This window comes from Microcebus murinus, chromosome 12 (assembly GCF_040939455.1).
Source record: "Microcebus murinus isolate Inina chromosome 12, M.murinus_Inina_mat1.0, whole genome shotgun sequence".
NCBI lineage: Eukaryota > Metazoa > Chordata > Mammalia > Primates > Cheirogaleidae > Microcebus > Microcebus murinus.
Genome location: NC_134115.1, coordinates 13,529,280 through 13,548,709, shown reverse-complemented (window position 1 = coordinate 13,548,709; position 19,430 = coordinate 13,529,280). Strand labels below are relative to the sequence as shown.

Below are 19,430 nucleotides of genomic sequence, written 5' to 3'. Positions count from 1 at the left end.
CACTTCCAAAAATTTATCCTGTGTATATATTCTACCAGTGCAAAACTGGTGTGTGCCTAAGGATGCAACTTAAATGCTATTTCTAATAATAAACTAGGAGTTATCTAAATCAAATTATATGTTTACCAATTCAACAAACTATGCAGCAATAATTATTTTATTTTTTATTTCAGCATATTATGGTGGTACAGATTTTAAGGTTGCATATAATGCCCTTGCCCCCCCTCCCTCCTCAAGTCTGAGCTTCAAGCATGACCATCCCCCAGACGGTGCACATCTCACTCATTATGTATGTATATACCCATCCCCTCCTCCCCGCTCACCTGCCCAATACCCAATAAATGTAATTCCTATGTGTCCACTTAGGTGCTGATCAGTTAATACTAATTTGCTGGTGAGTATATGTGGTGCTTGTTTTTCTATTCTTGGGATACTTCACTTAGTAGTATGGGTTCCAGCTCTATCCAGGAAAATACAAGATATATGCAGCAATATTTTAAACTTTTAATATAGAAAAGTCCAAATACACAAAAGAATAATATAATGAACCTCCATTTAATTATAATGTACCTTCAAAAATTATCATTTTGCTAATCTTATTTCATTTATTCTTCCTTCATCTTTCTCCCCACCCTCACTGGAATAAATTGAAGCAAATTCCAGCATCATATTATCTTACCTACTGCTATAGTTTGAATGTCCCCTCCAAAATGCATGTTGAAATTTAATAGCCATTGTAATAGTATTGAGAGGTGGGGCCTTTGAGAGGTGATTAGAGCATGAAGGTTTTTCCCTCATGAGTGGGTTTAATGTCTTTTTAGAAACAGGCTTTTTAATTAAAGCATTTTAATTAAAAAAAAATTTAAATGGGTTTTTGGGAGTGGATTCTCTGTTTCATGCACTCCCTTGCCTCTCTGCCTTAGGATGACACAGCAAGAAGGCCATCACCAGAGGCTGAGCAAATGTCAGTGTCATGTTCTTGGACTTCCCAGCCTTCAGAACCATGAGTAAATTAAATTTCTTTATAAATTACCCAGTTGGTAGTAGTCTATTATAGCAGTGGACAACTAAGACAGCCATAAATATTTAAGCATGTATCTCTCACAGATAAGACCTTTAACACATAATCACCTTGTCATTATTACACCTAACAAAAATTATAATAATTCCTTAGTATCCATCTGAAACCCAGTTTATGGTTTCCAGTTGTCTCAAAAATGTCTTTTTACAGTTGGGTTATTCAAATGTGGGTATATAAAAAGGTATATACATTGTATTTATTAACGTGTCTCTAAAGTCTCTGAAATACAGGAAAGGAGAGAAAGCTGTTTAATTCCTTTATTTATTCATCAGTATTAAGAATAATGAGTTGATGACCTACCAACTTCTAAAGGTGACCAATGAGGTTCTGCTTATTTGGGGCTTCATTTTTAATATCATTGTAGAACTCATATTTTTAACTATTTGATGCAGTTGCTATTCTTTTTGATTCCCAAACTGTCCCAAATCTTGCCTTTGGGAGTCCCTGCAAATTGGTCCCTGTCCTTTTGTCATAGTGTGATAGCTTCTTTGCTTTCTGGTGTGATATGATGTTCTAGGCTCATTTTGTACATTTCCTGACCAGACTTTGAAATCAGCTATGTCTCCAAAGAGCCAGTTTCTGTTTGTAAGAAATCATATTTAGAAACCATAATCTAGACATGAAGGTTATTCATTGCCATTGAGTTATCTTGCTTCTAGTCCTTTTTAGTGAGAAAACTAGGAATCACATGCTTTTTAGAAAGTAAAAAATAAGTTTAATGATACCCAAAAGTGTGATCCATGAAGAAAATAATTGATAAATTGTACTTCATTAAAGTTAAAAACTTCTGTTCTGCAAAAGACAATGTTGAGAATGAAAAGCAAAGTCACAGACTGGGAAAAAATGTTTGTACAAGGTATATCTGATTGTATCCAAAATATGCAAAGAGCTATTGAAACTCAACAGTAAGAAAATGAACAACCCAATTAAAAAATGGGCAAAAGAGCTGAATAGACACCTTACCAAAGAAGCTATACAGATGGGAAGTTATCATATGAAAAGATACTCAACATCATTTGTCATGAGGGAACTGCAAATTGAAATAACTCACTATACACGTATTAGAAAGGCCAAAATCCAAAGCACAGTACTGACAATACCAAATACTTGTGAGGGCGTAGAGCAAGAGAAACTCATTGCAGGTGGGAATGCAAAATGGTACAGCCACTTTGGAAGACAGTTTAGCAGGTCCTTACAAAACTTACACTTACCATATGATTCAGCAATCGTATTCCTTGGTATTTATTCAAAGGAGTGAAAAACTTACATCCACATAAAAACCTGCACATGGATGTTTATTGCAGCTTTATTTGTAATAGCCAAAAGTTAGAAACAATAGAAATGTGCTTAAGTGGGTGAATGGATAAACTGTGGTACACTTACACATGGATTATTACTCAGATCTAAAAAGAAGTGAGCCGTCAAGCCATGGAGGCTTCTCCTGCCTTCTTCGGCAGCATGGCAAGTAGAGCTGACTTTCTGGAGAAATTCTGTTGAGGTATGCCACGCTCTACAAGAGGGTTTGAAGATTGCATTGTAGTCAAGGATATACACTGAAATTACTGTGTACAGCAGTGTAGAAAAAAAATTTTTTTCAAAGAATTATAAAATCATAGCTTTATAAATCAGTGGAAAGTGGCTTACTGCAGAGATTGGTTTACATCACATTGTACTCACTTTCTTTTAAGGGCTTTAATGCTTTGGCATTGCTATATGTTCATATTTATTCCTCGTTTATAGCTCTGATAGCTTTAGTTTTTTAAACTGTCTATCAGGTGTGCACATCTGCCATGCCTGGTTGAAGTATAGTGGAATCCCCTCAGTAGTTATGTGGAGTAGTTATGACTTCTTGACATTTCCATTATAAACATTAATTTTGAATTATTTATGCATAAAACTGTGGATTTATGTTGTATTGGGCTGGAGGTTGACAGGATTTCAGCTACCATGTGGGTTTATTATAAGTTTTTTAAATTTATTATTTCAGAATATTATAGAGGTACAAACATTTTGGTTACATAAATTGCTTTTGTATCATGGCAGTCAGAGTTATAAGTGTGCCTACCTCCCAGATAGTGTGCATTGTACAATCCCTTAGGTGTGAATTTACCCATTCCCTCTCCCCCTCCCCCCCTTCCCACCTGCTTCATTTCCAAGAATGTTATTTCTATATGTGCACATAAGTGTTCGATTTGTTCCAATTTCATGGTGAGTACATGTGGTGTTTGTTTTTCCATTCTTGTAATACTTCATTTAGAAGTATGGTCTCTAGCTCCATCCAGGTTAATAATATAAGAGGTATTAGTTCACCACTTTTTATGGCTGAGTAGTACTCCATGATATACATGTACCACATTTTATTAATCCACTCATGTATTGATGGGTACTTGGGTTGTTTCTGCATCTTTGCAATTGTGTTTGTAAGTTTGGATTTATATTCATTATGTATATAAGAATCTTGTTTTTTAAAAATAAGAGCATGGAAAACATTTCTTGTATGTAACAAAGAATATTTAATTTTTTAAACAAGTTGTTGGGCAGTTAATAGTGTGAACCAGATCACTTTTGTATTGATTGAAAGATAAAATTTTTAGAAACTTAGATTTTAAAGGAAAGGACAGTGCTTAGCCTAGCATTGTTGGTAGTATGAATCATTTAAATCTAATGAAAATGCCAATAGAGAAGTTTTTTAAGTTTTATATCTTATAAATGAAGGCCTAAAAAATAATGTGTAAAATGAAGTATAGCCAACATGCACAATTCCTGTTTATTTTTATTATATAAAACTAATTTGAGTGCTTACCTAATGAATCTTGAATGGTTATTTGTCACTAGATAGGTGGTGTGTTTCAACAGATATTTAATATTTTTTGAAGAAATAAGGCTTTCCAGTCATTAAAAACTAAATAATCTAATGTTCTATATCAGAGAGTTCACACCAAGAGTGAACTCTAATGTAATCTGTGGGCTTTGAGTAATAATGATATATCAGTGTATGTCCATCAATTGTAACAAATGTACCCCTCTGGTGTGGGATGCTGATCATAGGAGAGGTTGTACATGTGGGAAGCATAGGATACATGGGAACTCTCTATACCTTTCACTTGATTTTTCTGGGTACCTAATACTGCTCTAAAATATAAGGTTTATGTATGTGACTGACTCTAATGGAATTATTTATCTGACAGAGAATTCAAAATAACTATCACAGGGATGCTCACTGAAGTCAAGAGCAATGGATGAACAAAATGAGAACTTCAACAAAGAAATAGAAAATACTAAAAAGTACCAAGCAAAAATCACTAGGCTAAGAACATAGTAACTAAACCAAAAAATTCATTATATTGGTTCAGCTGCAGACTATATCAAACAGAAGGGATCTGCAAACTTGAAGACAAGTGAATGGAAATAATTCAGAAGAGCCAAAAGAAAAAGGAATGAAAAGAGTAAACAAAGCTTAAGGAATTTATGGTATACCATCAAGTGAACTAATTGATGTATTATAAGAATTGCAGAAAGAGAGAAAGGACCAGAAAGCTTATTCAAAGAAACAACACTGAAAAATTCCCAAATCTGAGGAAGGAAACAGACATCCAGACTGAAGAAGCCCAAAGGACACCACAAAAGGTGAACTCAAAGAAATGCACAGTGAGACACATTATAGTCAAATTGGTCAGAATCAAAGACAGCAAGAATTTTGAAAGCAGCAAGAGAAAAGTGACTTGTTACATACATATAAGGGAACATCCATAAAACTATGAATGGATTTTTCACCATAAACTTTATAGGCTAGAATGCAGTGAGATGATGCTCTCAAGTGCTGAAAGAAAATAACTGCTGAACAGAAGTATTATACTCAGAAAAACTGTCCTTCAAAAATTAAGGATACAGGCCGGGCATGGTGGCTCACGCCTATAATCCTAGCACTCTGGGAGGCCAAGGTGGGAGGATCCCTCAAGGTCAGGAGTTTGAAACCAGCCTGAGCAAAAGCAAGGCCCCTTCTCTAGTAAAAATAGAAAGAAATTAATTGGCCAACTAAAAATATATAGAAAAAATTAGCCGGGCATGGTGGCGCATGCCTGTAGCCCCAGCTTATCGGGAGGCTGAGGCAGTAGGCTCACTTGAGCCCAGGAGTGAAGGTTGCTGTGAGCTAGGCTGGCGCCATGGCACTCTAGCCTAGGCAACAGAGTGAGACTCTGTCTCAAAAATATAATAATAATAATAATATAAAAAAATATTAAGAATACATAAAGACTTCCCCAAACAAACAAAAGCTAAAAGGGAGTGCATCACCACTAGGTATGCCTTATAAGAAATGCTAAAGGGAGTTCTTCAAGTTGAAATGCAAAACTGCTAAACAGCAATACTATAGCATAAGAAAGTATGAAACTCATTGGTAAAGATAAATATATATAGATAAATACATAATATTTTGCTGTAAGGATGGTGGGCAAATCACTTTCAATTGTAGTATAAAAGTTAAAATACTAAAGTATTAAAAATAGCTCTAATGTAAAAATATATTAAAAGATACTCAATATGAATAGATGTAAATCGTGACAAGAACAAAGCGGGTGGGGGAGGAGTTAAATGTAGAATTTTTTTGTGTGGTTGAACTTATCACCTTAAAATAGACTGTTATAACTATAAGCTGTGTCATGTAAGCTACAAAGTAACTACAAAAAAAAAACAAAACTGCAGAAATTATACAAAAGAAAAAGAGAAAGGAATCAAAGCATATGAATGCAAAAAAAAAAAATCAACAAAACACAAAGGAGGACAGAGAAAAGAACTAAAGACTAAAAGAAAACACAAAACAGAAAAAAACAAAATGGCGATATTAAATCATTTTCTTTCTTTTTCTTTTTTTTTTTTGGGACAGAGTCTTACTCTGTCACCCTAGAGTGTAGTGACATCATTGTAGCTTACTGCAACTTTAAACTCCTGGGCTCAAGTGATCCTCTTGCCTCAGCCTCCTAAGTAGCTGGGACTACAGGCACACAGTGTGATGCATGGCTAATTTTTCTATTTTTAGTGGAGACAGTGTCTGCTCTTGCTCAGGCTGGTCTCGAACTCCTGAGCTTAAGCGATTCTCTCACCTTGGCCTCCCAGAATGTTAGGAATATAGGCGTGAGCCACTGTACCCAGCCTAAACCATTTCCTTTCAATAGACAACAATACAATTATAATAGAAGACTTCAATATTTCATTTTCAATAATGGATGGAACATCCACTGATTGATAAGGAAACAGAGGACTTGAAAGACACTATAGACCAAATAGGTGTAACAGACATATACAGAACATTCCACCCAGCAGCAGCAGAATATACATTCTTCTCAAGCACACACACAACTTTCTTCAGGATTAATCATGTTAGGTCACAAAACAAGTTTAACAAATTTAAAAACTGAAATCACGCAAAGTATCTTTACTGACAAAGTAGAGTGAAACTAGATATCAATAACAGAGGGAAAACTAGAACAATCACAAATTTGTGGAAATTACATAAACACATTCTTGAACAGCCATTAAGCCATGGAATAAATCAAAAAGGAAGTTGGAAAATGCTTCAACAACAAACAAAAAATGAAAACACAACATACCAAAATTTAAAGCTAAAGCAGTATTAAGAGGGAAGTTTATTATTTATACAATAAATGCCTACATTACAAAAGTAGAAATACTTCAAATAAACAACCAAACTTTACACCTCAAGGAGTCAGAAAAAGAAGAACAAACTAAGTCCAGAGTTAGCAGAAGGTTGGAAATAAATAATATTAGAACATAAATAAATGAATCAGAAAATAGAAAAAAAACAATAGAAACATCAACTAAAATAAGAGGTTTTTTTAAGAAGATAAAATTAACAAGCCCTTGGCTAATATAATTAAGAAAATATTCAGAAGATTAAAATAAGATCAGGAATCTTTAAGATCAGGAAAGAGAACACATTACAAATGATACCACAGAAATAAAAAGGATCATAAGCGACTGTGAAAAATTATATACCAACAGAGTGGATAGCTTAGAAAAAGAAAGATAAAACCAAGACTCAATCATGGAGAAAATAGAAAGTTGGACCTATAACTACTGTGGAGGCCTGTAACTAGTATGGAGATAGAATCAATAATCAAATATCCCCTAACAAAAAAAGGCCCAGGGCCAGATGGCTTCCCTGTGTAATTCTACAAAACACTTAAAGAAGAATTAATACCAGTCTTCTTAAAGATTTCCAATAAAACTGAAGAGGAAGTAACACTTTCAAACTCATCCTATGAGGCCAGAATTATCCTAATACCAAAGCCAGACACAAGAAAACTACAGGCCAATATTCCTAATGAATATTGATGCAGAAATCCTCAACAAAATACTAGCAAACCAAATTGAACAGCACATTAAAAAGATCATACACCATTACGAAGTGGGATTTATCCCTAGGATGCAAGGATAAAAATCATATTGAAGGGCCGGGCGCAGTGGCTTATGCCTGTAATCCTAGCACTCTGGGAGGCCAATGAAGGAGGACTGGTTGAGCTCAGGAGTTCAAGACCAGCCTGAGCAAGAGTGAGACCCCATCTGTGCTAAAAATAGTAAAAATTATCCAGGTGTGGTGGTGCATGCCTATATTCCCAGCTACTCCGGAGACTGAAGCCTAGGAAGGGATTGCTTGAGCCTAGGAGTTTGAAGTTGCTGTGAGCTAGGCTGATGCCACCGTACTCTAGCCCAGGTAGAGTGCCTCAAAAAAAAAAAAAAAAAAAAATCATATTGAATGAAGTATATGCATGAAAACATGAAAATCAATTAATGTGATACAGCACATTAACAGAGTAAAGGATAAAAAAAATATCACACGGTTATCTCAAATAGCTGCAGAAAAAGCTTTTGATAAAAATTCAACAATCTTTGATGATAAAAAACACTCAACAAAGTAGGAATAGAAGGAAACTATGGCAGCATAATGAATACCATATATAAAAAGGTCACAGTTAACATCATAGTCAAGAATGAAAAATTAAAAGCGTTTCTAAGATCAGAAATCAAAGAAGAATGCCCGCTCTTGCCACATCTATTCAATGTAGTCCTAGCCCGAGCAATTAGACAAGAAAAAAATGAGATTCAAATTGGAAAGGAAGAAGTAACATTGTCTCTGTCTATAAACAGTATGATCTTATGTGTAGAAAACCTTAAGACCCCATTTAAAAAAAAAAAACTGTTAGAACTAATAAATTCAGTAAAGTTGATACAAAATCAACATACATACACAAATCAGTTGTACTTCTATACATTAACAATGAACTATCTGAAAAGGAAATTAGGAAAATAATCCTATTTAATGTAGTACCAAAAAGAATAAAACACTTAAGAGTAAGCTTAACTAAAGAAGTGAAAGACTAGTACACTGAAAGCTACAAAACACTGATGAAAGAAAAAGGGCACAAACAAGGGCCAGGCATGGTGACTCAATCCTGCAATCCTAGTGCTTTGGAAGGCCAAAGGAGGAGGATTGCTTGAGGCCAGGAATTTGAGACCAGCCTAAGCAAGAGCAGAGACCCAGTCTCTACAAAACCTAGAAACATTAGCCAGGCATGGTAGCATGTGCCTTTAGTGCCATCTACTCAGTAGGCGGAGGAAGGATTGCTTGAGCCCAGGAGCTTGAGGTTGTAGTGAGCAATGATGGTGCCACTGCACTCTAGCTGGGGTAAGCTGAGGCCTTGCTTGTGCAGTGTTCACACTGGGAGGGCCTTGGGAAATAACCCCTGGAGTGCAGGGGGGCTGAGGCTGGCAGGTGAGCAAACAGAGGCAGTCAGGGCATCAGGAGCCTCTCTCCCAGCAGCACGGCATGAGGCATAGGGTGCATGGTGGTCAGACTGGGAGGGCTACAGCAAGGTGGTCACTGAGCCAGGGCTGGGGCAGCAAGTTCAGACATCACACATAACTGGGCACATACCTGGGACAGAGCAGCTCTGGATATTCCCACATATGCACCCCTGCAGCTTTGAGTTCCTGGCCTCAAGCAATCCTCCTGCCTCAGCCTCCAGGGTAGCTAGCACTACAGGTGTGCTCTCCCATGCCCAGCTAATTTTTAAATTTTTTTGTAGAGATGAATTGTTCTGTCACCCAGGCAAGAATGGAGTAGCACTGTCGCAGCTCACCACAGCCTCTAACTGCTGGGCTCAAGCAATCCTCCCACCTGAGCCTACCAATTAGCTAGAAATACAGACACACACCACCACACCCAGCTAATTTGTAAATTTCTGGGGTAGAGACAGGGTCCCACTATGTTGGCCAGGCTTGTCTAGAACTCCTAGCCTCAAGTGATTCTCCCACTTCAGGTTCCCAAAGTGGGTTTTATTCTTATTCAAATGTGGTAAGGCCAATAGATCAAGAAATGATAGCCATTGCAAAGATAGTTTGTTAGTCACAGTTCCCAAGAAAAGAAGGCAGCCTGTGCCATGCAGGGCACATGGTGGAACATCAGGGTTGGTCAGGAGGCAAAAGAGGAAAAGGAGGCGCGAGCCTTCCTGCGGCTAAGATGGCGACCGAGATCCCCGAGCCTCCCAAAGCCGAATTGCAGCTGCCGCCGCAGCCACCTCCTGGGCATTATGGCGCCTGGGCTGCCCAGGAGCTGCAGGCCAAGTTGGCAGAGATCGGCGCTCCGATCCAGGGGAGTTGCGAGGAGCTGGTGGAGCGGCTGCAGAGCTACACTCGCCAGACTGGCATTGTGCTGAATCGGCCCCCGATTTTGAGAGGGGAAGATGGGGACAAAGCTGCCCCACCTCCCATGTCAGCACAGCTTTCTGGCATTCCCATGCCACCGCCACCGATGGGACTCCCCCCTCTGCAACCTCCTCCGCCACCCCCACCACCTCCACCAGGCCTTGGCTTTCCTATGGCCCATCCCCCAAATTTGGGCCCCCCACACTCCCTCCGTGTGGGTGAGCCTGTGGGACTGTCAGAGGAGGAGCTGCTGAAGCTAGCACAACAGCAGGCGGCGTTGTTGATGCAGCAAGAGGAGCGTGCCAAGCAGCAGGGAGATCATTCACTGAAGGAACATGAGCTTTTGGAGCAGCAGAAGCGGGCAGCCGGGTTACTGGAGCAGGAACGGCAGCAGGAGATTGCCAAGATGGGCACCCCTGTCCCTCGGCCCCCACAAGACTTGGGCCAGATGGGTGTGCGCACTCCTTTGGGTCCTCGAGTGGCTGCTCCAGTGGGCCCCACTCCCACTGTTTTGCCCATGGGAGCCCCTGTTCCTCGGCCTCGTGGTCCCCCCCCCACCCCCTGGAGATGAGAACAGAGAGATGGATGACCCCTCTGTGGGCCCCAAGATACCCCAGGCCCTGGAGAAGATCCTGCAGCTGAAGGAGAGCCGCCAGGAGGAGATGAACTCTCAGCAGGAGGAAGAGGAAATGGAAACAGACACTCGCTCATCCCTGGGCCAGTCAGCATCAGAGACTGAGGAGGACACAGTGTCCATATCCAAAAAAGAGAAAAACCGGAAGCGTCGGAACCGAAAGAAGAAGAAAAAACCCCAGCGGGTGCGGGGGGGGTGTCATCTGAGAGCTCTGGGGACCGAGAGAAAGACTCAGCCCGGTCCCGGGGCTCTGACTCCCCAGCTGCTGATGTTGAGATCGAGTATGTGACCAAAGAACCTGAAATCTACGAGCCCAACTTCATCTTCTTCAACAGGATCTTTGAGGCTTTCAAGCTCACCGACGATGTGAAGAAGGAGAAAGAGAAGGAGCCAGAGAAACTTGACAAACTGGAGAATTCTGCAGCCCCCAAGAAGAAGGGCTTTGAGGAGGAGCACAAGGACAGTGACGATGACAGCAGTGATGATGAACAGGAAAAGCCAGAAGCCCCCAAGCTGTCCAAGAAGAAGATGCGCCGGATGAATCGCTTCACTGTGGCTGAGCTCAAGCAGCTGGTGGCTCGGCCTGACGTCGTGGAGATGCATGATGTGACAGCACAGGACCCTAAGCTCTTGGTTCACCTCAAGGCCACTCGGAACTCCGTGCCTGTGCCACGCCACTGGTGTTTTAAGCGCAAGTACCTGCAGGGTAAACGGGGTATCGAGAAGCCCCCGTTCGAGCTGCCAGACTTCATCAAACGCACAGGCATCCAGGAGATGCGGGAGGCCCTGCAGGAAAAGGAAGAACAGAAGACCATGAAGTCAAAAATGCGAGAGAAGGTTCGGCCCAAGATGGGCAAGATTGACATTGACTACCAGAAACTGCATGATGCCTTCTTCAAGTGGCAGACCAAACCAAAGCTGACCATCCATGGGGACCTATACTATGAGGGGAAGGAGTTTGAGACACGACTGAAGAAGAAGCCAAGAGATTTGTCCGACGAGCTAAGGATTTCCTTGGGGATGCCAGTAGGACCAAATGCCCACAAGGTCCCTCCTCCGTGGCTGATTGCCATGCAGAGATATGGGCCACCCCCGTCCTACCCCAACCTGAAAATCCCCGGCCTGCACTCGCCCATCCCTGAGAGCTGTTCCTTTGGGTACCATGCTGGTGGCTGGGGCAAACCCCCAGTAGATGAGACTGGGAAACCACTCTATGGGGACGTGTTTGGAACCAATGCTGCTGAATTTCAGACCAAGACTGAGGAAGAAGAGATTGATCGGACCCCTTGGGGGGAACTGGAGCCATCTGATGAAGAATCTTCAGAAGAAGAGGAAGAAGAGGATAGCGATGAAGACAAACCAGATGAGACAGGCTTTATTACCCCTGCAGACAGTGGCCTCATCACTCCTGGAGGGTTCTCATCAGTCCCAGCTGGAATGGAGACCCCTGAACTCATCATTGAGCTGAGAAAGAAGAAGATTGAGGAGGCAATGGATGGAAGTGAGACTCCTCAGCTGTTCACTGTATTGCCAGAGAAGAGAACAGCCACCGTTGGGGGAGCTATGATGGGATCAACCCACATTTATGACATGTCCACAGTTATGAGCCGGAAGGGCCCGGCCCCCCAGCTGCAAGGTGTGGAAGTGGCCCTGGCACCTGAAGAGTTGGAGTTGGATCCCATGGCCATGACCCAGAAGTATGAGGAGCACGTGCGGGAGCAGCAGGCACAAGTGGAGAAGGAAGACTTCAGTGACATGGTGGCGGAGCATGCTGCCAAACAGAAGCAAAAGAAGCGGAAAGCTCAGCCCCAGGACAGCCGTGGGGGCAGCAAGAAATACAAGGAGTTCAAATTTTAGGTCCCTGTCACACACCTGGCCCTCCTTTAGGTCGTTTGGATGTCTGGGCTTCACACATGGGTCCCCAAGAGCCACCTCGCCTGCATTTCCCAAAAGCTTGTCATTTCATGTTATCTTAGATGTGTTTTGTAAATAAAGCTGTTTCCAAGGGGAAAAAAAAAAAGAGGAAAAGGAGAATGTTGGCGAGAGTGTTTATTGTGGATTTTGTGGGAAGGAATGGGAGAGGCAGGCTAAACAGGTTTAGAGTTAGATATTAATAGTTTGAATAATTTCAGTGGGTTTCAGGGTATAGAGGCTGCCTGGTTATTTGGCCCTGGGTTGATTAGGGCAAGGGGAGTGATAATTTATTGAGTGAAGTGTCTGTGTCTGCTGCTGTGTTGAGTGCTTTATCTGTATGAAGTTAATCTGCCCAATAGTCCTGTGAGGTGTTAGCCCAATTTACCAATAGGGAAACTGAGGCACAGATAACTTGATAGAGGTCACACAACTAATAAATGTTTGGGCTGGATTTCAAACCCAAGGGTATGACTAAAACTCACATTTTATTTATTTTTTTTAGTAAGGATCTCACTCTGACTGGAGTGCAGGGGCATCATCATGGTTTGCTGCAGCCTTGAACTCCTGGACTCAAGTGATCCTCCTGCCTCAGCCTCCCAAGTAGCTAGGACTATAGGCGTGCACCACTATGCCTGGTTAACTTTTTTATTTTTTGTAGAGACAGTGTCTGGCTGCATTGCCCAGGCTGGTCTTGAGCTCCTGGTCTCAAGTGATCCTCCCACCTTGGCCTCCAAAGTGCTGGGATTACAGGTGTGAGCCACTATGTCTGGCCAACACTAATGTTCTTAACCATTCTCCCACTTAGTCTTATTTCTTTAAAATGTGTTCACATTTAATCAATAAAACTTATTGAATATGTAAGGCACTGTGTTAGCTGTGTGTACATGGGGGAGGGAGTAACAATGAGGAAGAAGGAAATCCTTGGAACTTTCTGTCCACTACTGTCTAGTTTGGGAGTTACGAACTATATGCAGCCTAGTAGTAGAAAGGCATGGAGGTAAGTATCCAGAGAGGAAAGAACCTGAGTGCTTACTGTGGGTGGGTGCTTTTATCTTCTCTAGCACCCTGTAAGATAGGTGGTGTTACCACCAATTCAATGGAGTGGACAGCTGGTGCTCAGAGAAGCTAAACCTCTTGCCAAAGGTCAGTACAGCTAAAGTATGAGAGCAGGGGCTGTCTGTACCAACACGCTCTCCTAGGAAACTGCTTGTGGGTCACAGACAGACTTAATACTATGGAAAGGAAGAACTTTGGAGAAATCAATACTACTTACAGTTGAGATATTATTTCACACTTATAACAATGTAAGTGATTTGCATACATTTATCAAGGAAAAACTTAATCTGTCGTATACATACTGGAAGAGTTTAATTTATTGGATGGATTTTAACCACCTATAAATGTTTTCATTTTTTCTTATATAAAGTACCATAATTATTGTAATAAATTTTCTCTGTAGTAAATCTTTTACTGAGAAGGTAATTACAGAAATCCAACTTACTGTCAATTGGTAATGCCAGGCATCCCTATTTCTCCCACTTTAAAACAAATTATAAAATTATAGTAAAATTCTGCTTTCCAATGTGTGAAGCCTCCAGCAGGAAGAATGCTGGGGCCTGCAGGCATGGCAGTACCCTGCAGAGGTAACGACACATCAATGGAATCGGCACCACAAGCTTTTTGCTGCTCTCACACATGCAGGTGCTGGTCTAAGTGCTTTTACATGAATTTCTCAACATCACTGCCAGTCAGGTATTATCATCCCCTGTTTACAGGTGGGAAAACTGAGGCATGTGGAAGATAAGGAGGTCATTCAAGATCACAAAGCTAGAAGTCACAGCCATGTAATCTGACTGCAGGAAACCATGTCCTTAAACACTACTATACTTTATATGCTTGGCAAAATGAACATCTTGACCAAAGAAGGATCAGTATTTTTCCTATGTAAAATGTTTTGAAAATATTTGAAGGCTGAAGCTTATGAAAATAACATTTCTTTTGGTTTGTCTACACATGGTATCTATGCGAACCTCAAAATCTCAGAGGAATTATGGGGGAAAAGAATTCCAGCAACATGGGATGGGTTGGAGTGTTTCCCATGTACTTCATCTCTTGGACTCACTCTCAGAGTCAACTTGGGCTTGATCTAGGGCATCAATCTCCTCACCTACCTTTCAGGGTTGCTCTCAGTATCACTCAGCTCACCCCACAGCAGGCCCATTCTCATTTCACTTTTATTTGATGTAGGGGTTTTCCCAATAGAACTATTTTTAGTTTCTGTTTTGAGATAAGGTCTCACTCTGTTGCCCAGGCTACAGTGCAGTGGCATCATCAAAGCTCCTGCAACCTCAAACGCCTGGCCTCAAGCAATCATCCCTCCTCAGACTCTCGAGCAGCTGGTACTACAGGCTCACACCACCACGCTCACCTAATTTTTCTATTTTTTGTAGAGACAAGGTCTTGCCCAGTCTTGCTCTGGCTGGTCTCAAATTCCTGACCTCAAGTGATCCTCCCACCTCAGCCTCCCAAAGTGCTAGGATTACAGGTGTGAGGCACTGTACACACCAAACTCTTATTTTTAAGTCTCTGCATTCTACTGAGAATAATTACAAACCTTCCCAGGACACAGTTGCTCTGTTTTCTCATAGAGCCTACTTATCTGCCTATTTACCTTTCTTTTAAATTTTGATTATAAAGAGATCTGATGCCATTTCAAATGTTTTCCTCAATTATTTAAAAAACCCCAAAATCTGTGAAATTCACACATCAAAAAAGTAAATGCCTAGTTCTGTTTGGATCACTTTTTACTTGAGATAATTCATCTTGCTATTGACAGATACTTCAATAACTCAATAATTCCATTAATTTTTCTCCTGTTAATAACATTCAAAGTACAGTTACGTTCCCTGCGGATATGGAGGGTGCCTGCAAGGGACTCGGCCATCCGCGGGTTTGGTGTGGGGGGTATCCTGGAACCAACAACCCCCACTGACCACTTTGTCTTGGTCTCCTTTGTTTATTTTCCTGGAGTATCTAAATTGGCTGCTCAACCTCGCTACTCAGGTATCCAAAAGGTATCTTAAACTTACATGTCTAAAATAGAACTCTATTTCTGCTCCAAGCCTTCTATTTTCTGAGTCTTCCCCTGCACGGTAAATTCAGTCTTCATTTTTCCAGTGTTTAGGCCCAAAATTGGACTGTCATCTCTGAGTCACTTTTCTCTCATACTTTACCATCTAATCCATCAACAAATCTTGTTGGTGCTATGTTCAAAACATCCAGAATATGACCAGTCATCTCTCTCTCCTGAACTACTGTGGTAGCCTCCTAGTTGGCATTCTAAATCTCCACTCTTGCCCCTGCACAACAGCTGTAAGTCTTTTAAAATAACATCACTCATTGGCTTACAACCCTGTAACAGTCTCATCTGATTTAGAGAAAAACACTCCAGTGGCTACTGTTGCTGAAGACACTCACAATTCAGACCCATTTGCTCTGTGACCTCACCTCCTACTGTTGCGGCACAGGAAGAGTCGGAGAACAGCCTTTATTCCTCTGGCAGGCTCAGCACACCCAGTGATACAGCTCTCTTCCTGTCTTTTGATCTTCTGCTCCTTCTTCCTCACTTCCTGGGCTCCTCCTGCTTTTATACCCTTGGTAGGGCTCAAAAAGCATCCAATCAACTACAAGCTTTAACATCCAATCAACAACAAGCTTTAACATCCAATCAAAAACAGTGGGATTCAAAAATTACCCAATCAGGATCAAGCAAGCAGCGGCCGTAATCTAGGCAGTGGCGGCCGGCTGGCTCTCTGCTGCGGGCGGGCCCCAGCAGCATGCCCTCCAACTGGCCACACGCAGGGTTGGCCCACGGAGATGCAGAGCGATGGGAAGGCAGCAAGTGGCCACGTCCCAGCGCCAGGCATTTTCCGTATCACTACTGGTCACCCGCTGGCCTGCTCCACTCCTGCCACACTGCCTCAGCGATGCTGCAAGACAAGAGCTGTTTTCAGCTCTGCCTTTAACGGTCCAGTGCCAATTTCCCCCTGACTTGCCCCTTTCTTTCATTTGATTCTTTGCTTAAATGTTACTTTATCAGAGAGGCTGCCTCCTTGTCCAACACTCTTTCCCTTTTCCTGCATTGTATTTCTTCTTAGCATCTGCCACCACGTGAAATGTTATTAATATTTACGCATTTCCTCATTGTCTATATCTTCTGACCAGAATGTGGAGTCAATGAGAGAAGGGGCTTTGCTTGCTCACTGAGGTATCTTTAGTGTTGAAGCCAGTGCCCTGCACTTAGGAAGGGAGGGGAAGGATTAATAAATACTTGCTGAAGGAATGAGTAAATGGCGTAGCTGAGGTGAGGAGTGGGGTTCAGGCTAACAATTACTTTCTTTCCTTTTTTTGGTGCGTAGCAAATAATCCCCACAAGGAGAAAACACTGCTGTTAAGACAGCAGCAATTTCAAAGCAGAAACAAAAAGCACAGGGGAGGAACGAATAATTGAAGACTATGGTTACTACTCAGGGGTGGCATAAGAATCACCAGGAACATTTACAAAATACACAGGCCCAGGTGTAACCACTGGAGAATCAGATTTAGGAAATGAAGGTGGAGGTCAGGAAACTGTTTCTAAAAGTTACCCCAAGTGATTCTGATGTCCATCCCTGTTGAAACTACTTATTCAAAGCAAGAGTGCAAAAGGCACGTGGTAAAGTATGCAGTAAATAAAATAACACACATTTGTGTTTTTTTTAAAACCCACATACCTGACTGGGGACTCAAAAAAACTGTTGTATTTTGTTTCTTTTTGTCTTCATGTAAAAGCACTGCCTAAAAAATGAAATACACTGGCTTACAAAATCGAAAGGAATAGCATCTGAAACAGCCTTGAAACCGAAACCGTATCCAAGGAGAGCTGAAGTTAGTCGTGTGGGTAGCGGAATTTTGCAAGTTAACTGAAAAGCAAGATGTGTAAGCTGGAATATTTAAACAAGGCCCTGCTACCCAGTGCCCAGCCAGGCTCACCACGCACCGCAGGTGAGCGCTCAGAGGAGTGGTGAGGGTTAGTCAGAAGGAAGGAGGGCCCAGGGCACCTGGGCCGGGACCTGGCACAGAGGGGCGAGCACTCAGTAAGTGTCTCTTGAATAAAGAGATGACAGAGGCTTCCTTCTCAGTTTTGCACTAGATTTACCTGAACAAATGTACCAGTTGGTCTCAGAGGGCTAGGTGAAGAAGGGGATCCAAACACATAATCTGCTTTAGTCATACCTAAAAAAGAAATCAGCACTTTTTGTTCCTACTTTCAATTGAAAGCAGTAGCTGTTTTCAAACTTTCACACAAAGATTTTTTGTTGGTATGACAGAAGCACCACTCAGGATGTTGTACAAACAAAAAATTAATATATTTGAAGAAATGTGAGGTAGGACCATAATTTTTAGGCAGGAAGAAGCTGATTGTGTTCAATTGCGATTGAAGGAAATTCACCATACTCTATCCCCACTCCTCCCTTCTGATTTCACTTTTATAATGTCATGACTACTCACTTCGATGTGTGAATATTGTATTCTGCAGAAACCACATTCCTAGAAATGTGCTTGTCCTTAGGCCTGATAATCCCCCTGCCGCCAGGGTATGGGCCCCCATCTTTGATTTGCTGTTGCCCCCTCGGACTGCCAGAATCACTGCTCTCTTAGGAGAGCTGCACTAGTAAACAACTTAAAACTTGCTACTAGCTAGAACAAAGAAATCCATCAAAGCTGGGGCAACTTCACCATTTTGTTGTACCTAAGAGGAACACGATAATAATCTGTTTCATGCTATTAGTAAACACAGACCTTGAGTTCTTATGAAGGGCAGCCTACAAAAATAATTTTGGTAAAATGATTTAAATTGTATCTACACTATTTACACTTTCCTTATCTGTAAACTGAGGATATTAATACCATCACATTTAATAGAGCTGTTGGGAAAATTAAATGAGGTTATCCATGTAAAGTACTTAAAATAGTGCCTGACACACAGTAAAGGCTCAATGAATGTTAGCAATTGTTATTACTTTAATTTCACTTAAATACATTTTCCTCTTACTACCATAAAAGAAAATCATTTTATTCTGATGTATGTCCCATGTGAGCTAGCCAAAGCTGATTCGCCCATAAACATTTAAGTTGTATTTTAAAAATAATAGATAAAAATTTTAAAAATACATTTCTTTTTGTATAAAGTTCCTAATAAAAAAAAAGAATGGGTGATCTAAAAATCTTCTGTCTTGAAAAAGATAATAGTAAGAATGAGATTGAAGGCCAACTATAAGTCACATACTGTTAACAGCATTATTGATCAGTCTGGACTGCCTAAGGTTCCTTTGGCTCCACTGTGCTGCATGTTGAGTGTTAGATCCCTACCATGTTCCAGTATTGCAGGAAGGGACAGATACCTATATAAAGACAGTGCCAAAAAGCCTATATCACTATGCTGTAAGCTCATTTTTCTTGGCTCTTCTTTAAAGTTGTCCACATTAGTGAGCGTAGCTTCTAAAGAGTTATGAAATTAATATTTTCATAAATTCCAGATTTTTTTTTTTTTTGAGACAGAGTCTCACTTTGTTGCCCAGGCTAGAGTGAGTGTCGTGGCGTCAGCCTCGCTCACAGCAACCTCCAACTCCTGGGCTCAAGCAATCCTTCTGCCTCAGCGTCCTGAGTAGCTGGAACTACAGGCATGCACCACCGTGCCCGGCTAATTTTTTCTCTATATATTTGTTGGCCAATTAATTTCTTTCTATTTATAGGATTACAGGCGTGAGCCACCACGCCCCGCCCATAAATTCCAGATTTTTAAAAGGAAGTCTTTAGAAGGAGGATTTTGATCAAATGTCATGACTTTTTGTTTTTTGTAGCCGGAATACTATAGGTAAGATCTCCCTTTCCTTCCCTCTCATGAATTTATGCCAGTTAGATTAGCTAAAAAAGAAGCCCTGTTTTAGGAGAGAGAGTCCTAGAAATTAGCCCAGAATGACATTGAGCTACATATTTGAATGACTATTTCTATTCTCAGACCTGGAAGGGGTTGTTTCT

At 41.2% G+C, this 19,430-nt stretch overlaps 1 pseudogene; it reads left to right on the top strand.

Moving 5' to 3' along the window:
• Positions 1–9,599: 9,599 nt before the first annotated feature.
• Positions 9,600–12,453, top strand: LOC105883799 (splicing factor 3B subunit 2 pseudogene; annotated as a pseudogene).
• Positions 12,454–19,430: the final 6,977 nt, after the last annotated feature.